This window comes from Anabrus simplex, chromosome 7 (genome assembly GCF_040414725.1).
Source record: "Anabrus simplex isolate iqAnaSimp1 chromosome 7, ASM4041472v1, whole genome shotgun sequence".
NCBI lineage: Eukaryota > Metazoa > Arthropoda > Insecta > Orthoptera > Tettigoniidae > Anabrus > Anabrus simplex.
Window position 1 is genome coordinate 24,162,784 of NC_090271.1, and position 25,122 is coordinate 24,187,905.

A 25,122-nucleotide genomic window follows, 5' to 3' on the forward strand; every position below is an offset into this window, starting at 1 on the left:
TAGCGGGCAGCAATTATTGGTAACCAATGGGCAATGGACAAGATTTTGGACAGTGACGAAATTACTGGAATTAGAAGAGAATTTGAAGCAAGAAGAAGTGATGGGGAAGAGAGTGGAAGAAATATAATTTATAGAAAACAATGTCGGAGAAGACGGACATGGCGATATGGAAAGAACAAAAGAAAACCGGAAGCTGAGTGAGGAAAGGCAGGGAGATGAACATAATGAAAAAGTGGTTGTGCATTGTGAAAAGGAAAACGCAGTGGACAACAGGGTGAGAATAGAAATGTTTAGGGAAGCAGCTATGGACATAGCCAGGGAAGAGGAAAGGCATAGAGGTGAGCACAGTGAAGGAACAGACGTGAGGAGTGGAAAGAAAAGGTCAGTGGAGGACAGGGAGAGAATAGAACTGTTTATGAGCAAAGGGAGGAGCAGGAGCTTAAGGGATCTGTGGGGAATAAAAAAATGATGAGGGCATAGTAACAAGAAGTAAAAAGTCCAGTAAAGTAAGTAAGTAAGTAAGTAAGTAAGTAAGGGGATGGTGGATGAAGACATGGTGGAAAATATAAGGAAAGATGGTTCGATTGGTTAAGAATGAGGAAGTTTTAGTGCCTGTGAGGATTTGAAATACAGAGTGAGTTGGATTTGAAATGTATGGTGAATTTAGTGGTTAAGTGTGCTTTTGATAGGTGTGATTATAGTTAAGTAGATTTGAATTAAAAGTGAAAGTGTGATTTTGAGGGACGGTTGTTAAGACGATAGGTATATAGAATGTTTGATAATCAAGTTAAAGTTAGAAGGTGATGGAATGGGATTGCTAACTGTATAAGAGGATGATTTGGTGATATGTGTCAGTATTTTGAGTGAGTGTTGCTAAGAATGAGTATGGTCAAAGATGGATGGATAATTTAATGTGCGTATAAATAAAGGAAGATGGTCAGGTTTGATAAATGAATTGTATGTAGTAGATATGTGGAGTCTGGTCTGACGAAGGAGAGAAGGATTAAGCTGGAAGGAGAGTGAAGTGAATTGTGAATTGAGGGGTTGTTATTTTAATAGAGTGTGTTCGTGACTAAGTTAAGTTGGCAGATGATAACGCACTTTGGCCAGGTTTCATAACTGAAATGAATTGTAGTGAATTTTGAGTGGTGATATAAGGTGAGAGGAGGGATTTGTGCGTGGTGGTTTATGGACGGGAATTATGAAGCGGTATTGGCTTGGTGGAGGAAGGCTTGTTATGAGAAGGAAGTGAGAGTAGTGGAGTATATTTTAAAGTGGAGTTTGGCTTGATTCGTTTGTTTACAATTAGAATAGAATATATAGTATGATTAAGAGTGATGGTGATTTTAATGGTTGGTAAAGAGTGTAATAATGGATTGTATTGGTACACTTAGCTTGTAATTATTTAAATGGCAAGTAGTTAGATAATGATGTCATTGTGAGTAAAGGTAGTAGAACAATGTATAGGTTGATACATGAGAAAAATAGAGGACACTGACTCAGCAGATGCTTCAACGTTGGTCTAACTCAGCAAGTTGTAATGGGTCGCGTGTTGACATGTAGGAATTGAATGTCTAATGACTTGCTGTGTCAGTCAGGACAGGAATGGGAGGACATTACCCCTCTATATGGATGGCCAAGTGCCTTGTGCTGATCTGCCATTTATTTTATTTCATTTTACCTTATTTTATTCCATGTATGCCATTTTGTTTTGTGTTCACACAGTTCTCGTATTCCCACGGATAACGGATCTCCGAAAGGAGGTGACCGTGGGCCTTTGACAGTGTCTGTCCACGATTTCATGGTAATTTATTTTGATTTGCCTGTTAGTTGTTTACTTTTCAGCAAATACAAATTGATTGAACATAAGGCGATAAGGTTAGACATAGTTTTCTACATTATAGATTATTAAGGTCATGTACTGTAGATCTGGTGTAAAATAAATACTATCTAATAAAATCAAATCTTTCGAACTGAATTGTGATTTCAATGAGGCAAAATGGGCTATCTTATAATGAATATTCCCCATCTCTACTGTGAATGGCAGTTGCCATGTAAGCCTGCCATTATAGTAGAAACTCCTGAACTCGATTTGATTGGCAGTAGGAAATGTGGCCTGAAATTATCCTCAAAACTTCCCAATGCCTACCTTACATCGGAACAACATATTCTGTTCTCCCTGTTTTGTTTCTACCAAGCTTGATAGCTGCAGTCGCTTAAATGCGGCCAGTATCCAGTATTCGGGAGATGGTAGGTTCGAATCCCACTGTCGGTAGCCCTGAAAATGGTGTCCCGTGGTTTCCCATTTTCACACCAGGCAAATGCTTGGGCTGTACCTTAATTAAGGCCACGGCCGTTTCCTTCCCATTCCTAGCCCTTTCCTGTCCTATCGTCGCAATAAGACCTATCTGTGTCGGTGCGACGTAAAGCAACTAGCAAAAAAAAGTTTTGTTTCTAAGATAGCATTAGTATATTCTGAAGAAATTATTAGCATTTGAAACATGTCTACCCTCAGCTTCAAGGTCCAAATCGATATCTCGACGCACACCCACCAACTGGTAAAATATGCCTGCGGCTGTCGTTATCCATATAAACCGAAGGGAATGGATCAGTGTGACTTGAGCAGACGCGCAGGATGCCTCGCGGACGTGTGCGAGAACCGTACAGTCAAATGAGTGTGTTTGAAAGAGGGCACGTTATTGGCATGAGAGAACATGATGCATCCATCGAGGAAATTGCTGCTCGTGTGGGACGAAGTGTGTCCGTAGTACAACGGGTGTGTGCAGAATGTTTCACAGAAGACCGTAGAACACGACGAGATGGGTCTGGGCGCACCATCCAGACCATCTCCCGAGAAGATTGACACCTCATCCGAATGGCATTGCAGGGCAGATGTGCGTCCTCCTCGGCTCTGGCGCAACAGTGTAACACATCGTACACTATCAAGAGTGACAGTCCGTCGCCGTTTATTACGGTCTGTGTTACATGCGCGTCGCCCATTTCTCTTCCTACTCTGACTAATGTGCATAAACATGCTAGACTACAATGGTGTATGGAACGACATCTCTGGGGACAGGAACGACAGCAGATAGTGTTTACGGACGAATCCAGGTTCAGTTTGTTTGAAAATGATGGCCGCATTTTGGTTCGCCGCAGACAGGGTGAGAGACATCACATTGACTGTATTCGCACAAGACATTCAGCGCCAACTCAAGGCCTTACAGTTTCGGGTGTTATTGGGAACAACAGCAAATCACAGTCGGTTCGCGTCCAGGGCACTGTGACCAGCTTGACCTACGTGAATGATATCCTGCGACCCGTAGCCATACCCTTTCTGCACGACACCCCAGACGCCATATTTCAGCATGACAATGCGCGACCACATGTTGCTGTACGAACACGTGCCTTCTTGTTGTAACTGGATTTCAGACTGTTGCACTGGCCCTCCCGATCACCGGACTTTTCACCAATGGAAAATGTGTGGGATATGGTGAAACGACGTGTGCGGCGCTGTGACCCAGTGCCAACCACCAAAGATTAACTTTAGAAGCAGGTGAATGCAGCATGAAAGGCTATACTCCAGGACGTCATTCACGCCTCACACGCGTCGATACCATCACGCATGGAAAACTTATCAGTGCCCATGGAGGATCCAGTGCCTGCTAGACAACAGGGCACATGCTGGACCTAGGTGACTGAAATGCAAATCGTTCCTGCAGAACATACCAATGAACATGTCCTGTGAATATGAACTTCTTATCTCTAGTCTTTCAATGCGTTCTTTTCTTTATGAACATGAGTGTAATTATGAACTGGGTATTACAATACGCTAACGTGTATCTTTCACGAAATTCAAGCTCCTGTAGTGCAAGATGTTAGCAGTTGTGGTCTGCACCAAAATCTTCCAAATCGTCTGAATAATGCAGAAAAAATCCTTAATTTCTTAACACATTGGAGAACATACCCGAGTGTGTATCGAGTTGGGATACGAGCCTAGACTGATAACGCCCGAGGCTGACTCGGTCCCGCGTATTTGTTTACATTGTCAACACCGGCCGAGTCTAACCTGGACGGAAAGTAAATACAACAGTTGTACCGCGCGCTTGTGTCATCTGTCGTTTTTTTGAACTTATCGCAGCTATTTAGGAGCGTCTTCGCTCCTAAACTCCATGCGCCCAGCTTCTCAAAGCCCTCGCTTTACTGTATCGTTTATATCGTGCGAAGTGTGTAGTTTAGGATTTACGATTTGTTTCTACTATCGTGAGTGGTTCTTGAAATGAAGGTGGAATTGTAGAGACGTTAGAAGCAGCGTTGCCAACCTCTGAAAATTGCAAACCAGTATAGAAATTCAAATTAAACCGTATTTTTATCGTAAAACCATACAGTACTAATATTCACCCAAATACACTAAAATTTAATAGAATGCATGCAAGTAAGAATCCTTAACTGAAACGTATTACCAGAAGTAAGAAAATGCAGCATACTGTATACACTTCTCCACCTGTTGGATGAGGACGCAGCAACTTCCTATACTTTCTATACTCTCCCACGACTGCCTGTACTTTTTTAGGTGTTTCGACAGAAAGTTTTGACATTTTGGGTGTCGAAGGATCTGCTTTATTTTTGGAATTAGAAGGCATCTTTACTTATTTAACTTTCAAAATAAACCCTAAAGAAAATGATATACCGGGTGGTACAGCTGCCCCTATTTTTTCCCGAATATATGCAACCAACTAGGACGTAAATGCCTCTTAGTCCCATCTTGCGCAACACCTTACAGCAATGTTATGTGCAGTTAACCCGATGTAGACTTCTCCACACAATGGAAAAATGGTACAAGAGGCAGTAAGTGAGGTACATCTCAAAAACACTGTACCATTGTATGTAGAGCGGTGTCCAATACTCTACTAATTTTTACGAAATGTTACTATACTGTACAAACCATAAACACGCCTATAGCTGTCGGTAGAGAATTGCGCACCTGATTGGTCCAAAAGGCCATTTTCTTTTGATAGAAAGGGCGGTCGTGGTATCATAGAAAACGTGATAGGGTAATCCAATTACAGACATGTCAATGCACCACCATTTTGTACAGTCTCATCACATCGAAATTGATAGAAACGTGTTTTGCACTGTAGTTTATAATCTGTGGCACGCAAATGCTGTACAGCAGATGTGATAGCTTACGCCATGTAATTACTACCGTTAGAGCGATCAAAAAAGGCATAAAACGGGACCATAAGGCTGTAACTCATCAGTAACTTGTCGAAGCGGGAACTTCCGCTCTCCTCGTGAATACAGAGTTACAAGGATGGCGCTTGTACGTTGCAAATAGCTGCGCGGAATTACGTATGGAAGACGTACCTCGATAGGTTACTTGAAGCAGGAAGGGTTCCAACCATTCTTGAGTCATGCATTTTTAATGTCATTTCGTATTCGCCTAGGCATCGTTTACGAAGACCTTTCTGAAGTCTCCGATATTCTTCTACGGAAGTTATAATAAACAGGTATCATAAATATCGCCACATACGCACCGATTGTGAATACCACCTGAAACATAACGCTGGACTCATTCAACCAAGTAACGCGTAGAAAATGGTTGCAACTATCTGGGCGTAAGAGAGACGCGATTCTTTAGTTCACTGTGGTGTTTGCACATTCGAGTTCAGAACTTTTAACATCAACGATCAGTATCGAAGCGATAGCCTAGGTAATTCCATTAGTACAGAGCTACGAGACCAATTCTTTGTCGCCTGCAGTGGCTACATGGCACCAATCGCAGCGAGCATACGATATGTTAGCAGGCATTTAAAGTTCGAATCTAGTTACGAGCTTTTCAATTTTATTTTTATATTATACTTGTAAGGCCATTCGTAATAAATATTTAACGTTCTTAAGTCTCAAAAGTAATTTGCCACCTTTACAAAGAAAGCATACATACGAAAGGAATAATAACATGCGACTTCCATATGGCAAACGACTACAGGGAATGAAGCGCAGTGCACGTGTTGTCAACATTCTGACCCACCCATTCAACCAAGCAACTGCGCACGTTCAACTCGAAGACCAACTAACAGCGGTCTACACTTCATACGTAGGGCACATGAAACAGCATATCGTAATCCTAGCAGCAACGTGTGAGCACGTACTGTACGGTTAGCACGAAAGCAAACATTATGTATTCACGGGATGATTATGTGAATATGGTACTACTTTATGGAGAAGCAAGGCAAAATGCACGGGAAGCCAGACGCTTGTATCAAGAACGATTTCCTGGACGAAGGCTGGCAACTGCAGATACATTTCGACGTGTTGAAAGACGGTTGCGTGCAACGGGGTCATTTCATACATTACCCCCCGTTCGGGATGCTCCAGTGACGTCTGGAAATAACGACAAAGCTGTTCAAAGTGCAATTGCATACAACCCGCACACAAGCTCACGGGCCATAGGAAATGAACTGAACATCAGTCATGTATCTGTACTGCGAATATTGCACCGCCATAAATTCCACCCTTTCCATCAACAGCTGCACCAGGAACTTCACGGAGATGACTTTCCAAAACGGATAGAATTTTCGCAATGGATATTACAAAGAGTTGAAGCTGATGCCAATTTCTTAATGGACATTCTCTTTAGTGATGAATCCAGATTTCACAACAACGGAACTGTTAATCGTCACAACTTCCATTACTGGAGCATTGAAAATCCTCACTGGATCAGGGGAGCTCGATTTCAGGTACAATGGGGCGTCAACGTGTGGTGCGGGATACTAGGTGACAAGATAATTGGACCATATTTCTTCGAAGGAAACCTCACGGGACGACGCTATCTAGAGTTTCTTTGTGAGTAGCTCCCACTCTTATTGGAGGATGTGCCCCTTATGACACGGTTACGGATGTGGTTCCAGCAGGATGGAGCTCCCCCACACTGGTCGTTGGCAGTACGGAACCACTTGCATAGGACATATCCTGGACGATGGATTGGACGAGGGGGTCCGGTCACATGGCCGGCTAGATCACCTGACCTTACTCCACTCGACTTTTTCCTCTGGGGTTATTTAAAGGAAAGAGTCTACGAGCAGGAGCCTGAGAGCCCGAATCATTTACGGCGGCTCATCACGGAAGCCTGCAGGCAGATTCCACCACATATGTTGCAGCAAGCAAGAATGTCTCTCCTCCACCGTGCTCAGATGTGCATTAACGAAGCAGGTGGTCATTTTGAACATTTGCTTCATTAATCGAATGGCCATGCATAAGCCCATCGTACCGCTGTCGGTACAATCTCACTTTATTGCAAATACCTCTTTTAAGAGCTCCTTAAAAAACAAACATAGCTGAGTACCTGCAATATGAGAACTGATCATGATTTAGATTTGTCGTCAACAACACGACTCTCACGAACATCAACAACGCAATAAAAATATTCGTCGTACACAGGACTCGAACCGCCTACTAACGACCACCGGTACTCTCCTCTAACTTATAAGCTCCGCTATCACGGGTTGCTGTTTAGCGTTGTTGTGTTGCTGCTACTTTTAGTCATTCACCAATAATATTCTCTGTACAGGACGTTTCTGCGACACATAATTTTCACGATTCTTTACCATCAATCGGTATTTTATCATTAATGCTGATTTGCTTGACACGAGTAAACGAATTATGGAAAGCGTTGTAAGAGCAGACATTGTAGTGAGTAGTCAAGGTCAATATTTTTAGGTTCGACTATAATCTGCGGGTTGCATAAAACTGCGTGAATAGGGGCAGCTGTACCACCCGGTATACTTAATAGATAGTAAGCTAACCAACAAGAAAGTGAATAACTTCACTGTCACGCAAAAGAATTTGCAAGTACATCACAATATTATTCATCAGTTCGACAAAATCACCTTATCCATAAGATTTACAACTAGATCCTGCACTGTTACATGTTTGATGTTACACCACTCTCCACGCTGCTTAAGAAAGGATTGGCGGAGTACGGTGTAGGCTGATTCAAGAGTGTGATTGTGAACAAACATACGAATACGGGATCCTCAGTTGAAAAAGTTTGAAGTAGGGTAATACCGCCCGCAGAGTGAGAAAGAAAAGTACCAGGCGCTTCGTTGGTTGATCTGAAACCAGCTCAAAGGTAAATCACAACTTTCAAAGCTTGTGAATCCCCGTAGCCTTGAGTTTGCTCTCTGGAGGTGGTCGGTTCGAATCCCAGCGTCTGCAGCTCTGAAGACGGATTTCCGTGGTTTCCCGTTTTCACTCCAGACAAATGTTTAGACTGTACCTTAACGAAAGCCACGGCCGCTACATTCTCAATCCTGCTCCTCTCCATCCTTACATAGTGCAAACAAAATATACGAAAGGGTCTGAAAGGGAGCGAAAATCACGGCCGTCTTAACGCCAACTAGAAATGAAAAGAGTAGGGGTTAGAGACCAGAGAAAAGTACGGATTACGAAGATATAGACTCCCTAGGTCTCGCAAATCTAATACCGACGGAATCGGAAGTGTTGGTGAAGTAGGAAAGATGAAAGCGCGGATGTGAATTCAATGTCAACTCATTTCAGGGACCCCTGCGAAGTACAAACTGATCGCCTCTTAGAGCAAGTTTCTGGAGGTGCACATAGACCCGAGGTTCACTCAACCTACGCCAGAAATGAGTTTCAGGTTAACTCCTGGGGGCAAAGGCGGCCAGGTGTAAAGGTAACCACTCTACCCATCAAGTACTGAGGTTACGGATAGTGGAAGCCTTTCTCTTTCACCCCTCCAAGAGCCTTCATGGCCTGTAGGGATATTAATTAGAATTTTTTTTCCGTACGAAAAACAAGGGTTACTATGAATGAATTATATACCTCAGACAACAACTCAGGATTTTCGAGTGCATCAAACATGCGTTCCCTAAATTGTATCGGGGCTGTGGATTATATATTTCCGTACATGTTACTCAATGAAGTGCATAAACATGGAATTGTATATTGAACCATTCTGTTCATTGGAACAATTGTATTAATTTGAGTATTGGATATTGGAATCACACAAGACCACCCACGAAGCCGATGTCTTACAGTATATGTCATAAAGGGGTCCAGAAGAAGCGTTCTTATGTGAAGTGAGCGCGAGCGTCATTATGAGAAATCTCCAGAACTCATTAAAAGGAGTTATGTCCCAAGCCAAGCCTCTTGATGAAGATTGGGGACGCTTTCCAGTTCCCGGCTAAACTTATTATAGGAGGGAAGAATGAAATAAATTAATATCTTTGGTTACGGAAGAGTTGCATTGGATTTGAGACAAGAATTGCAACCTGTATTATTTCTGCTTTATTTTGATAGGCATTAGGGCTGCATTCATTAATGCATTCGCTAATTTGAGCTCATGATATAATTAATGCGGGAAAATTTCCCGGGCGCGCTAACATTGCACGCAGTCAAGCGGCTTGATGACGCTATCCGGAATTATAAATTAAGGCCGCCAGGGCATATCAGAGTCATTCTTGGACCAAAAAGGCTGCGTGAACGAATCGTCATACTGCGTGTTGGTACTGAGAACAACGCTTTGTCTTCGAGCTACACCGACTACCTGTACTGCTATTTCTGCAAGGAAGTAAGTAATCAACTTGAATATTCGGATGAATTTAAGATTTTACTTGTGAGATTATGCTATGGGGAGATGAGGTACTGCTTATAAGAGACTAATGAACTAGTAGCTTCAATTTTCTGTGAGGTCAAGGTATTACGGACGAACTGCTAGAATTAATATTGGCTCAGGTTAGGAATTCTAAAACTATATGTTGTACGTGTGATAGGGTGATAGAACAGTGACTGAGAGTAGTGAAGAAACTATTGTGTACCAGGTTAAAACTCTGAACGAGACTTGGTCAGTGTGACGTGTGAGACACGCTAGTAGTGGAGACAGGCATCGAGTTTGGACAGTCTGTAATATATGAATTTATTTTCAGTTACCCCAGCATCAAGTCAGAGCGAGTGTTTGACAGCATCATTGCAAAGAAGCCACAACCAGGAGCTGAAGCCAACACAACAACGGGCATCGATCCAGGAACGTTGGGAGCACCTGATCAGCACAACATCGAAGGGGACACCTTCCGACTACAGAGGGAGCTGTACGAAGACGCCACACAAGCAAGAATGTCTCCAAGTGGTCAACACTATCTGATGCCAGCTCTGCAGTCTATTAGAATGTGGTAGATCCAGTGGTCCACAGGGATGGCCGCTCCGCTATGTCCCCGATAAATTAAGGTCAGAGCTTTCCAATTCTGTTTCAAGCATGTCATTTAAATTCAGATAGGAATATGGGGGCCGTCAGTCGACAGATTTGTGGTAGTAGGAAAATTTCCCTAGTAATTTAGAGCTAGGCCTCAAACTCGAACCCCGTACTTTAAGGTAGATGTTATTTGTAGAGTCCTTGTTAGCGAAGTTATAGTTCATTTTGATTGCGTTATTTTAACGTACGTGTTTTTGTAAGGGTCTGATTGAACTCATTTAGGCATGGAGGTTAGTCTACAGATAGGTACTTTTATTAGATCGCATTTAGGCATTTGTTTCTGCAGACGTAGAAGTGTATTGTTATGACCAAGTCGTGACCAAGTCGTGACCAGTAATTCACCCAGATTCACTGATAGAGCGAGTGAGTCCAAATATTTAAGAGATTTGAGCCCATGAGAGGCAGAAGTAAAATTTGGAGTTGGCATGAGAGAGCCCAACTATTGAAAGTTTATTGAATATATTTTGGAAATGCCTAGTATGGCCATGTGACGATCGCTTAATGATTAGTGTTTTGTAGCACCAGGAGTTAGCCCATGAGAGGCATAAGTAAGATGAGCGAGATTGCTGGAAGTATTGAGACGAGGGCAGATAGCCCAGATATATTTAAATGAGGGCTTTAGCAGCTGACTACGTGAAGTGTTCTTTTGAAAGGCAAGACTTTAGCCTGTCACCCCGTTTGAGCTCATAAATTAGGGGCTGCCGCAAGTGGAGTGGTGAGGGTGAAGGTCATTGAGCTTGACGTCACAGGCTTGTGTGTTGGTCGTCTGCAGTATGTCAAGTATGCCGGGAGGGGAAGAACGACCTTCATGTTTTGAAAGCAGAGAGAGATTTGTTTTATGTCCTATTTGTTTTACGTAATATTTAACACTGGCCTGTTTTATCCTGACACCCATGTATGTGTTGATTGGGTCCTTTTATATTGTGTGCATAGGTATCTTGGACGCCTTACTGGTCATGGGACTAGGGTTCGTGACCGAGTCAGGTCATTGTAAATTTTGTGGTGATTTTTGTTTGCACCGGGGTTCGACGGCGCGAGGCATTGTAGATTTTTATGGGAATCATTGTTTTTGTGTAATTAAGCAGATATCCATCTTTCTAAACTTAGTTACTTACACTATTGTAACATGCTTGTTGCAGCTCACGTGTTTTCGTGAAGGCAGTGAACTGGTAGTCATCGGCTCAGCGTCATTTTACCATCTCATATGGAAAAGCTCTTTCATTTGTAAATAATTCAATTTTATGTAATAAATCCCTATTTGTTAAACTTTGAATGCAGCGGTGTTTTCTGTTAGATATTTAAATTTTAATTTAGCCGAATTCTTACCTGAGCAGGCACATGTCCTAGTATTTTATCTTTATGTTGCCCCGTTATACCCATGTTATCCCTGAGAAGAGCGCTCTCCCGGCTGATTGAAGAGGACTATGTTCAGGTAAGACTATGTGCACCAGCTCACGTCTGTGAGAGTTCGTTCACTACTGTACTCTGGGTTCGAGACCGGCCTTCGCCTGGACGGAACTTTAAAGTGCAGTAGGGCACAATATGTCAGTATTTTCCTTCAAATAGTTCACACTTTATACTGAGAAAACCTGTGATGTAGAAGATTTGCCATCCTATAGGCTGTAAGATGACTTTTCTCCTACCAGACACGATGAGGAATACCAGAGCCTCCTGTGATTATGGCAACGTTTTTAAGCGTCGCAGTTGTCGCAGGAACTAAAGTGGGTCTATTTATTAAATGAAGAATTTCTTCATTGGAATTTTCTGGGCAATGTAATTTCTGTCATTGCTATGGAATGTTACGTTGTTAAAACAGAAGCAAAAATTTAAACAAAGTTTCATTACCTGCTTCGTATTATTATATAAAGACACGTCAAAGAATAACTTTCGACAGTATATACAGCAGCTCCGTGATATTCATGTTGTTCAGGGGCGAAGCGTCAGGGGAGACAGGGTAGACAGTAGCGTAGCCAGGATCGGCCAATGGGGGGGGGGGGGGTTACAGTAACAAAATTAAGATATAACATAATGAAAGTGCTTGTGCTTGTGCGTTTCTGGTACGCGCATGCATGACTGTCATAAGGATACTGATACAAGAGTGAATTACTGTATGTGATATTCAGATTGCAATACACTACAAAATTCTTACTTTAAAATACAGAACAAGAGCAATATGATCGAGATCAGCAGTTTTATCTCAAACGGTATGTTCAGTTTACAATCTAAAATCTAATTTTCGAGGCTTCCTAGAAAATAAATTTAACACATCTGTTGGTTTTACAACTATGTCTCTGTGAATGTTCAAGGGAGCCAACCCGTTGAGTCGACTTTCACTTGTGGTATTTCTGAGGTAGGTTTTAAGGCGTCTTAATGTTAAAAATGATCTCTCACTGGCTGCAGTGGTGACAGGTAGGGTAGCAAACACTCTCAACAAGCAGTAGATTGCAGGGAGTTTATCTTGATCACATAAAAGAAGTTTATTGTTTACTGTCAGTTTCTATTTATTTTCTTTTTGTGAAAGTTCAATGGGGGGGGGGTTTCTAACCCCCAGCAACCCCCCCCTGGCTACGCCCCTGAGGGTAGACAGCGTGTACCCTTAACATTTTGTGAAATAAATATTGTCTAGTTAATGCAATTAGGTTTTAGAACATTAATTATTTCCACATTCGTGACGTTATTGTATTTTACTTATTTTCTTCTCACTTCGCGTCAGTTACACGAAGCACGTAGGCGAAAGTAGTCGCTGTCCATTTTCTCTTTGATTTTCAAAGCTTTCATATAGAGCAACACTAACGCTATCTGTAGGCACTGACTGTGGAACTATGACTTTCCTATAACGAGATGTCTCCCCCCAGTAGACAGACTTACCAGCGTCTCTTCTTGCTCTCATTGGCTAGTATTTGGATCTCTCTTGTAAAGGTGCTCCTATTGGCTACCATCTCAGACATGCTTTTAATGTAATTAATTTGAATTTACTTTATTATAAGACACGTCTAAAAATAAATTAATAATATTCAGATACGAAGTATAGAAAAGTTACACCAAATAAATGAATGACAGCATCAAAACCCTTCACGTGTGTGCATTTTCTTGCCCGCCAATATTAGTTCCGATATTCTAAACCCAACAACTATTGGCTTCCAGGCTTAATAAGGTATTCTAGAGTACGCATACGGAAAAAAATGCTTAACTTGATGCTGTATATTCCGTTAAAGTCAGTTTCTATTGAACGCGCTATGAGTGCCTTCCAACGAATTAAAACGTATTTAAGGAATTGGATGACCAACCAGAGACTGTCTTAACTTGGGAACTCTAGCTATAGAGAAGGAATTTCTGTGGAATCTTAGCAAGACGCCCGACTTCAAGACGAGAGTAATGGATATATTTGCCGAAATGAAGGACAGGCGGATTAAACTGATTTACAAGAATATTGTTTAAGGTGACTTGTACGAACAACTATTTCTTTCTTATTCCTCTTATTAAATCTACATAAAAATGAAATATATTGCTTTTTTTAATTTTAAAAGTATGTTGTTATTTGACAACTCCCGCGGCATATTTCGTCTATATTTAAAAATAAATCAAGTGCACGTAGGGTTATAGATTGTTATAGGGTTTGTCTTATTTTCAGTCTTTAATATACTACTGAATACAGATGTATGCGTCGAAAACAAAATTCCTTATAATAATAATGTGATTGAAACAGTTTACATAAAATGAATCTCTGTGTACCCCCTTACTTAGTTCACGCTTCGCCACTGATGTTGTTACTAATATTGGAAAAGTCGTTTCTTATAAAGCAGGAAGGAAAATGGAAGAATCTTGGAGATATACATGACCCTTGATATTGTCTTCATAGTAAGGACACCTTCAGTTTCACGCGCACATATCCTACCAGCATTTGAACAGTGACGTTAACGGAAAACAGGTCACTAGTTTTTGACAGAGAAGATTCACAGACGCAAGGCATGACAAAAAGCTGAGACTATGAGTTTCGGATAAGAGGAAGAAAGAACACATGGGAAAGGAAGTGATCCCCAACAACCAAAAACATTCTATCAAGTGAGTCTCTAGGTGGGTCCGGGAACGAAACGGTCTGACCTGCAGTAAATGGGGAGAAGGGTTTAAGATGGCCACGCCTGTGCCAGATGTATGGTCCGTTCCGGGTAGAGTCCAGGACAACAACCTTCCTCGTCGTTGCCACAGAGAGTTCGAAACTCTTGCTCGCGTCCTGGGAGCCTGTCCTCATGAAGTACTTCTATGCAGCTCTCGTCATCATAGAGCCCTAATTAACAGTTGCTAATTCCTTGAAGAAAAAGGGATACATCATCTATGAGAATGCCCTCCAGTGAGCATGCTAACATAATCGCTCGTAAACCAAAATCACCTCAGGGATACATGAGTCGTGTAGTTCCAAAAGGGGTCTTTTTCAAAATTTATAATTTTGGGTTAGTGATACCAGCGTGCTGTTGTACATACACCTACCTAGTACTACGCGGTCACAAACGAGGTTTACTAATAATAATAATGGCGTATGGCCTCCGGAGAGGCCTGGTGCGGGTCTTTTTCTCGTAGACGGCCTATTAGGCGACCTGCATGTCTGTGAAAATGAGGACCCTACCTAGGATGATTTCTAATGTTCAATACACCACGCACACACCCCCAGCCCCCGAGCCTTTGGAATTAACCAATTAAGGTTAAATCCTCACCCGGCCGGGAATCGAACCCGGGACCCTCTGAACCGAAGGCCAGTACGCTGACCTTTCAGCCAACGAGTCTGACAGGAGGTTTACTAAACCAAGCGGTTGCATTAGACGGGTAGCGCAGGGGAACATGGTGCGAGTGACCATCAGGTTGTTAACTCTTCATATTCTGACGTAACATGCCTGCTGGCAGTATTGCCCCTGTGAAAATCAGTTAGTAGACATCCCATTCATCATTTGTGCATGCGGGACATTTATAAGTAGAAAGTGCGGCGCTTGCGGGTCGCCTGGTATATTTCGTAAGATGTCTAATGAATGATATTTATAATCATTATCTTTTGTAAGTGAGATTCATGTTGCAGTTACATGTACAGTAAATGACTTTGTCGGCCATCACTACAAAGGAAGAAACTCGTGGTGTTAAAACATCATTTTTAAAGACCCCGAACGGACTAGAAATGTTATTTAGAATGTAACTGAACAGGTAAACAGTACACCATTGTAACGAAACTTTAAAATGAAAATATAATGAGTAGGAGTCTATTTAACTGTTTCAAAAGCTGTTAAGTTACCACATCAAACCACGTTCTGCCAAATATGATGTTGGAATTCTGACTTAGAATTTCTTGTTCACTCTCAAAAGTGAACGAGGATAGCGATCAGAGATCTCTTTCTGCAATCGAAACTGCTGACGAGACTTCAAAATATTTGGTTTCTACTCAAAGCCCCTTTGTTGCCCTCTAGCCTCTTACATCCCCGATAGGGAATCTCACTCCTCACTGCTCTAGAACAATTTACGAAAAACCAAACTCCATCCCTCAGAACCAAGTGAAAACCCCTGACCTGGCCGGGAATGGAACCCGGAACCTCCGGGTAAGAGGCAGGCAGGGTACCCCTAAATCGCGGCATCACTGTCCGCTGTGATAAGTAGCAGCATAAAACTACTCAAATAATAATTAACACTGATGACGTGCATACTTTCCGTAAAAAATGCTGTATTAAACATAAATAATGTTTTCAAAGCTTAAAACCATGAAACGATATTATTGTACGATATAAAATGGCTAGTTGAAAAGTGGCACGAGGACGGGAACTGTGTAGAGGGGTTTCAGTACCCACCTCAGCCGTCCTCGGAGTGGTTTTCCGTTCTTTTTTCCACTTCTCCAGGTAAATGCCGGAATGGTTCCTAACTTAAGGCCGCACCGCTTCCTTTCCTCTTCCTTGCCTGCCGCTTCCAATGTTCCCATCCCCCACCCAGGCCCCTGTTCAGCATAGCAGGTGAGGCCGCCTGGGCGAAATGCTGGCCCTCCACTCTAGTTGTATCACGCCCTGGGACACTGCCCTTGAGGCGGTAGAGGTAGGATCCCTCGATGAGGGTAAACGGATTAAGAAAGAAAGAAATAATATGTACCTGTTTTGACGACACTGCTCAAGATTAAAAGTTTATAAGTAAACTGATATATTGATTTTCGACGATCATTAATATCTATGGAATTACTTATGTTACATTATTTGGCATTTTTTCTTTAATAAATATACGGTATCATTATGTTACGCTAGGTAGGCCAATATCAGGGCATACTTTAACATGTTTTCCGTAAATTTCGTCGCAGTTCCTATGTGCAAGATCATAATTATTATGTTACACCACTCTTAAGTCATTTCTGTTTACCAAAACTTCTCTGCGTTTAGTAATTCTTCCTCCGTTACCGTGACATTTCTTGTTATATAATTTCTTCCAATACCTTGTTTAGCATTAATTCTTGTTATGTAAATGTTTTCATGTCCCCCTCTGTGGTGTAGTGGTTAGTGTGATTAGCTTCCACCCCCACGCCCAGCCGGGGCCGCTATCTCACCATCAGATAGCTCCTAAATTGTAATCACGTAGACGAAGTGGACCTCAAACCAGCCTTCAGACCACGGTAAAAGTAACTGACGTGGACGGAAGTCGAACCCGGAGGAATACGGTGAGAGACAGGCTCACTATCTGTAGACCGTAGGACCGGCTGTGCGTTCTCTAATTGAATAAGGTAAAATAGGCTACACTATGCATTGTAGGAACAAATAATATACCGTCGCTGTTACAGGAAAACGTCGTATCTCCCAGCGCTCTTCCTATCCATTATTGTCCTTAAGATTGGTCACGTCTGCCAGCCATATATGAATGTGTGGTCCATCAGAACAACGTTCCTTGTGTTCATTTTCCTATGGTTATGCGTAAAGGTAATTGAATCTTACCGTACCTCGCTATAGTAATGTATGTTTGCATGACGTATTTGCGCACTCCTAGGAGTACTTAAGGTTCATTTTTCTTTATACATTGGCATAGGAAAATTAACCCAACGAAAATTGTTCTGATGGACTGCATCTTCATATGTGGCTGGGAACCTTGACCAGTCTTAAGGAGAATAATGGATAGCAAGAGCATTGGGAGTTAGGAGGTTTTGCTGTAACAGGGACGATATGCTTCTCATCTGCCACATACGGCAGGATCATACGGAGGGTTGTTAGTGATCTCTGCTGCAGATTTCAAGGCTATGTAATTGTTGAAAATCTCTTCCGACACAATCAGCGATTGGTCCAACATAGGTCCCGCACTTTCCACTACAGGCGACTTCGACGCAGTACAGTCTTGTCCGGATTGTCACTTTGCTTGATGTGTTTTCCAAAGTGTGTCTATGGTACGAAGTCATCCGTTTCTCATTGCCCTTCTGAGTAGAGAGCTGGCGATGGTGATTTTCTTAAGAGGAAGTACAATTGGGTTACCAACCTCTATTAACATAGGCGAATTAGTAGACAGCAGAAGTTTAGGCTCGAAAAGGCAATGTTTTAGGCGCCTAAAATAGGCTCCGTAACTGATATATTTAGGCACTAAAATGCATAATAGACATATATATATAACTGAAAAGATATTAAGATAACATTAAAACAGTAACGTACACAACCTTAACTAAATTTTAATGTGCATAATCGATATTAAAACAAACCGAATACATTGCACAATCGGCACATATAGGCATAACTCACAATTACAGACTGAGGTTAAACATCATGTCCGTAGTTGGCTTCACAGTAAATAATAAGCACTTTCTCTAAAATGTCAATGGAAAAGTTATAGCGTTTGTCACTAAGTATTAATTTGTACGCTGAGGAAGAGCGTTCAACGTCAACTGTAGACACAGGGCAATATTTTAACATTTTGATATTGTAACCGTCCGGGCTTCTCCAGCCATACTTTTACGCGACATCACTCGATATCAAGATTATCCGCTATCGGCAATTATTTATATGACATATTTATTTTAAATTCAATCATTTGTAAATAAGGCTTTTGGAATCATATTGTATATATTAGAACATCATTTATTATTTAAATTAATATATTACGTAGGATAGGAATTCATTACGTATTGTAAATATGGTTAATGTTGAGACAGAGTTGTTGTCATTTCATCTCATACTTGTGTACACGGAAAAGTTATTCTTGAAGCGGGGAAGTTGGATGAGTCACCGGATTAAACTCATGAGCAAGGCACTACACAGCTACGCGCGTGCAAGGCTAGGAAGCCAGGCAACTACATCATCGCCACCCCTACTGGACTTGTCAAGAATGAAGAGAGGGAGATGATAATGCGATCTACGAATCAGTTGCTTCGTTATATCGTGATTGGTATTAAGCTGTTATCAAGAGTGGGGAGAGCCCGAAGATATATTATCTAGCGCGGAGTCAGGTTTTACATGTAGGCATCTTCTATTTCCGCCTATCTGGTTTTGTCCTGACCCTTATCACCCGATCACACCGCTATTTAATACCCACCGCCACATCTGGCCTGGTAGCATGCTGAGCATGGGGACAGGTAGATACTCCTGTAGTATCACAATCCCACTCCTCCCTGCTATATTTCTCTTCTTAGAACTAATAGCATGTCGGAGGCCATCTAGATTGAGTCGATGGTCACGCGGGTGGAGCGGGCTACGCCCCCCCCCCGAAAAAAGAATCCTCCACACTCACACACATCACTACCAGAACGTCAACTACTTTATTGATTTTTGAGACAATGAGTGCTCGCTTCGAGACACTTATTTTCGTACAGTGTGTTGTCGCTTCGACACATTACCTAGCTGCTGTGATGCTGTCGGATCAGGGTAAGACGAAACAAGCTTACGGCTTATGAGATATTCAGTAATTATTCTGGACGAATAACTACGTTTACTTCAAGTCCATGGCATTTGGTACAAGTCTGTATAGTATCAGTAGATTAGCTAAGTTGGATTGAGATTTCTGCTAACATGGAAAAATTCATATCTCTGAATTTTCTCCTCCTACGATCGACGCTGATCAATTTTCACAAGTATAGGGCCAATGTCTAATTTAAAGACTAGGCAATTAGGGAGTGCTAGTCCAGATAGCCCAAATCACGTCACAGAAGGAGGAAGGATGTCCATGGAGCCAATTCTACAACGAGAAGAGGGGAACGTGTAACCACGGAAAATAGATTACCTCAACGGAAGCTGCAATTGGTGAGCTTCAATTAGATAAAGCAAGCAACAGTTAATTTCAGTAACGTAAATTCTTAAATTCCTCCACGCTTAAAGGAACTTTTCCGATTCATCTCATTTTTTGTATAATACATTCATTTGTGTTTTATATTGCGTTAATTTTCTTTCTTAAGCAATACTTAATGGTTACTTATTTAAAATCCTGTCCCTGTGATTTAAGTATAAGTCTCTATGCTAGTAGATATACATTTTGCTTTACAGTTTTGTTTAAAACTGTATCGCTGGCGCCCAATCATTACATAGAGAAATGGTAAACCATGGAATGTTAATTAATTCTATTTGCGGGCAAGCCACATATAGTTTATTTGATATTCATGTGTTCCCAGGTATTAACTTTCGTCTCCTAATGAGAAGCTTAGGAGAGCAAACAGTTACAATATGATGAACTGGGATTTCAGTTTCACCTTTCACTTTAGATGATTTTGTTTTCGACATTACGTTTTCTTCAAATGAACACGTTGAGCTCTAAAGACAACCAAGTGCCAGATGTGCAGCTGTTGTTCTAGTGAAAGATGAAATTCCAAGATTTGACAAGGTTTTATTTATAAAGGTAAAGAGACTGGGACGTTCGTATTGTGTCACTAATTGCTCGGTTTACCAAAGCTGGGAAGGAGGAAGGGGTTGCTCTCTGTCCTTGGTACAGGCTCATAAGAATCATAGTTGACCTTTAAGTTTCAGGGTCTTTAAAAACAATGGCACAGTAGGACATTATTAATTGCGTAAAATATCAAAATTAAAATGGATATTCAAATCTAACAAAGGAAAAACTAATCAACCTGGAAAATCGGCACTAAAATGGACTTAGAATGGAGAATAGGTGCTAACGTCAAAATAGGCATTTAGGCATTATAAAACTGCTTTATATAGACCTCAACGTTCATGAAACATGTAAATTTACAAGGTAAAGCATGTAGGTGTTCAGGAAAAAGTAGGTATTTGCCTAAAAACCGCTGTCTACTAATTAGAAACAAAATGGAGGATGTCCGATACTTCCAGGAATAAATGTATCGATAAAAGAGAGGGAAGGGCCATTTAATACCGTCGGGGTCGTAAGAGAACAAGAGTTGGCGAATAGAGGTTGGATAGAAGAGATGAAAGTGAGGAGTATTGTACAAGTATGCGGAAGCAATGCCAGGCTCAACAGGGTCCCGCGCTGTCAAGTTGAGTGCCCCTGGACCCCATTTTAGCCCCCTCTTACTACAGGCAGAAAATAATGTCCCCACTCACACTCTTTTTTGGGGACGAAACGAACATAGGTCCATTGGTGAAGCATCTGGTGACGTGACTGAAATGTTCCTCGTATTCCTTTTTCCGTTTCAAATCGTGACAGTAATTGGCGGTTTGAAACAGGCTGGCCGAATCCAAATGTTATTTACCGCTCTGTCATACAGAGCTGGGATCTCGGAACAACAAATTCGACTCAGAACATTAGTTTGATGGTAGTTCGAACTGACTTTCACATCTGCAGCTACTGGGCGATTTTTTTTAAAATTTGAAACTATAGTAATAGCCAGCAATTACCATAAAGCCTTCGGAGAAAGTTTCCCGTTGATGAGCAGAAAACTGCACGGCATTAATGTAGATGTATGCTTCATTTAGTGTGACAATGTGCTTCCATCTACTATAAGTTACCGCCTCCAAGATGCCGTACATACGGCTTCCTACTATCGGATATTCGTTCTGCTGCGTGGCGAGGCAGTAGCTTGTATATTTGGCCCTCATATCACTTTTCTAAGCCTCCGTGGCTCAGACGGCAGGGCGTCGGCCTCGCACCGCTGGATACCGTGGTTCAAATCCCGGTCACTCCATGTGAGATTTGTGCGGAGGCGGGACAGCTTTTTCTCCGGGTACTCCGGATTTCCCTGTCATCTTTCATTCCAGCAACACTCTCCATTCTCATTTCATAGCATCTATCACTCATTAATGTAAATCACTTTGGGAGTGGCGACCCCATCGTAATAATAGCCTATATCTGATTCATTCATTACATCCCTGACCTGGTCAATGACTGGAAAGCAGGTTGTCGGCTTTCATTTTCATCACTTTTCTAAATTAAAGTCCCAGTTAATGTGATGCACCTAACTTATTTGCATTAGATCTATGAGTGGCTGCATTATTTTGAGAACGAGGGCCTCAGTTTTCTTTGTCATCTCCGGAGTACGGCTCGAGACAGCGTGTAGATTTGCCTTCATTTCCCGATTTGAAATTAAGTCCCATTTTGGCTTTACTATTCTTTTTCGGCATACAGGGATCCGTTCATGGGAAAAACAAACGCAGGTTTCTATGATGTTGCAGTTGCTTTAATTCGCAATGAAAAGGCAGTAATGTACGGCTCGATTGTCATCGCCATCCCGTCGCAGGACACGTCTACGATCAACACCACTACGATGTAGTAAATGCCGGGCGTACCCGGTTGTCGTATGTAAGGTTTGTTCTTATGCTCTTCACCACAGATATCTGACACCTTCCGTATTCACACGCAGCGGAGTCCTGCACTTTAATCCGAAGAGTAGGACTAGGCGGAGAATGTTCTCATGGAAGAAGCACTTTCACGTGTCATGTCCGAAAGATGTCTTTTCGTGTTGATGTCAGAGAGGATAATATGACTTAGTGCCGTCCGCAGGGAAAATCTCAAAATACCTCAGACAAAAGAGAATGCCTAATTTACAATTCATCTCATGGGTTGCCAGGCCACGTCAGCTTTGTGCCGATTAAAACGTAAAGTGCTCTACTGCCGGTAAACTAAATACTAAGTGGAATAAGTTGGTCAGCTTTATGTTAGGCCATTTTTCTTCCCGTTAAAACGTTAAGAGTTCTACTGCCTATAAACTAAATACTAAGTGGAATAAGGTGGTCAGCTTTATGTTAGGCCATTTTTCTTCCCGTTAAAACGTAAAGTATTCTACTGCCGGTAAACTAAATACTAAGTGGAATAAGGTGGTCAGCTTTATGTTAGGCCATTTTTCTTCCCGTTAAAACGTTAAGAGTTCTACTGCCGGTAAACTAAATACTAAGTGGAATAAGGTGGTCAGCTTTATGTTAGGCCATTTTTCTTCCTGTATATTATCCCGGTACAGATTTCTGTTGTCGAGTGACTGATTCATTGAATGTACGATATTTTAGACAACTCAGTTATAACTGTAATAATGTGTCACCAAAGAAAAATTAATATAACATTTTGTTCAGATGTTGTTAAATTAATGATGTTCCTTATTCTGACTGTTATGAGTAGAGTGCTGTGTTGATGATGATGGTAATGATGATGATGATGATGCTTGTTATATGCGCCTAACATATAAGGTTTTGAGGCCAATGACCTAGATGTTAGGCCCTTTTAAACAACAAGCATAATTATGATCGTCATCATCTATGGTCATCGGCCCCAGATTGCTGAATTAGATGCTTATACTTTTGAAGATGTTTCTCATATTTAAGCTTAATATCAGAACGTAAAATTCTTAGAAACACTTTCTACCCCGTACAAGAAAATGGAATTAGGATCAAAAGGCAAAATACTGACCTCTATATTTCATCTACACTGTACGGAGGAGACGTTTGAAGTTTTTTGGACACGTTTTTATGATGGATAATAACAGACTCAGATAAAGGTTATTCAATGCAATAAATTCCCAAAACAGGTGACTAAAGTGGCCTGAGGAAACAAGAAGAACTTGAATGAATTGAACATCAGGGAAGACATCACGAGAAATCGCCAAGTCTTCAGGATCTCAGTAAATAAAGGCACATTTACTGTGAAAACTAGCTGTAGGACTGGTACAAAGTGATCAGAATAACGAAAGAGGCAACAAACACAGTGAGTTCATGAAGAGATTTTGAAAGAATAGGAAGGCGAAAGACATCGAGCCAATGAACAAGTTCTTTCTCTATGAATGAGCAGAATGAAACAACAACAATAATATTAATAACAATTAATAACGGCCCTTTAACTACTTTTTGACGCTTTTCGGAGACGCCGACTTACCAGTTTTGTCCGGAAGGATTCTTTTACGTGCCAGTAAATATACTGACACGAAGCTGACGTATTTGAGTTCCTTCAAATAACACCGGACTGAGCCAGGATCGAACCTGCCAAGTTGCGATCAGAAGGCCAGCGCTTCAACCCTCTGAGCCACTCAGCCCGGCCTGAAACCTGAACCTGGAATCTGAAAATAGCGTTTGCAAGACTAAAAGATGTCAGTAGCAAAGAAGTGTAAGAGAATTGAATGTCAGGACTCACAGAAGTCAGCTTCCGGACGAAGCTATCTTTACACCGGCCTGTTTTCAGACCAACTTTACTGTACGAGATGGAATCCGGGTTGACTCGGGATATCTTATCGTTAAAAGTAACAGACATGAAAGTACCAAGAATGGTCGCTAGTACAAACAGGTGGGAGCGAGTACTTGAGGGGAACACTAGGAATGAGGAGATACAGACTATGTTAGGAATGAACTCGATGGATGAAGCTGTACGCATAAAGCGGCTTCCGTGGTGGGGTCATGTGAGGTGAATGGGGAAGGATAGGTTATCTAACGGCCTCTGTCATGGAAGGTAAGATATAGACGACGATGGTTAAACTCAGTTTTTAATGACTTAGATATGGAACTAAACAAGAGCACAGAGCTAGTTTGAAATAGAGGATTGTGGAAACGATTAGTTAATTCGCAGAAGTTTGCAGAATGAACGTTGAAACGCATAACAGTCCACAATGAGTGTGTTTATTATATAAAGGCAGAAGGATAATTCACTAACATTAATGTTTATCCACTTTCAGATGACCTAGAAATTTGAAATTTGGCAAACTGATAGCTATAAGGCTGTACCCTACGGAAACATTCCTAAAACTTGAAATTTTAAATTGTTACCACCCTCCGAAAACAAAATGGCGGACGCCAACTTCCAGGTAAGCTGGAGAATTGAAATTTGGAAAAATTATTTTTAGCCTGTAACCGATGGAGAAATTCCAAAATGTTCCAATGTGTAACTTTCTACCTCCAAAAATTTTTGAGTTTCGAGATATTTTGTGGCTAAACTACAAATCGTATGCAAAAACGGACAACTCATGACTTTTAATCTTATCTCGATCCATTATGTCTAAGATAGAGCTGCATTTTCTGATTTTTCGTCCATAATTCATTTTACTGTTTGGCACACTTTTATGACTGATACTATCATTACATTCGGCAGGCTTATTTGCAAGTACTTGGGACATATGCAGTCCAAATTGCATGATTCTAGCTGCCATGTAAGTACGGTATGGCGAAAGGAATATGTGGAAACTGTACGCAAAGTTCAGCCTAATCTAAGTTTCTAAACCAGTCTAGGGTGTACCTGGTGGAGATGGACGAAAAATGTAGGTCGTTTCACTCTCGTTACGCCTCCCAAGCTGTCCAGGAGGTGAGGAAAATAAATTCTCAACTTGTGAAAAAGTTCGATACCTTTTCTTGCAATTTGTTTTACGTCGCACCTACACAGACAGGTCTTATGGTGACAATGGGATAGGAAAGGCCTGAGAGTGGGAAGGAAGCGGCCGTGGCCTTAATTCCCGGATGCCCCTAAGTGCACGGCCAACTCGTCCAGTAGTTCGAAATTTG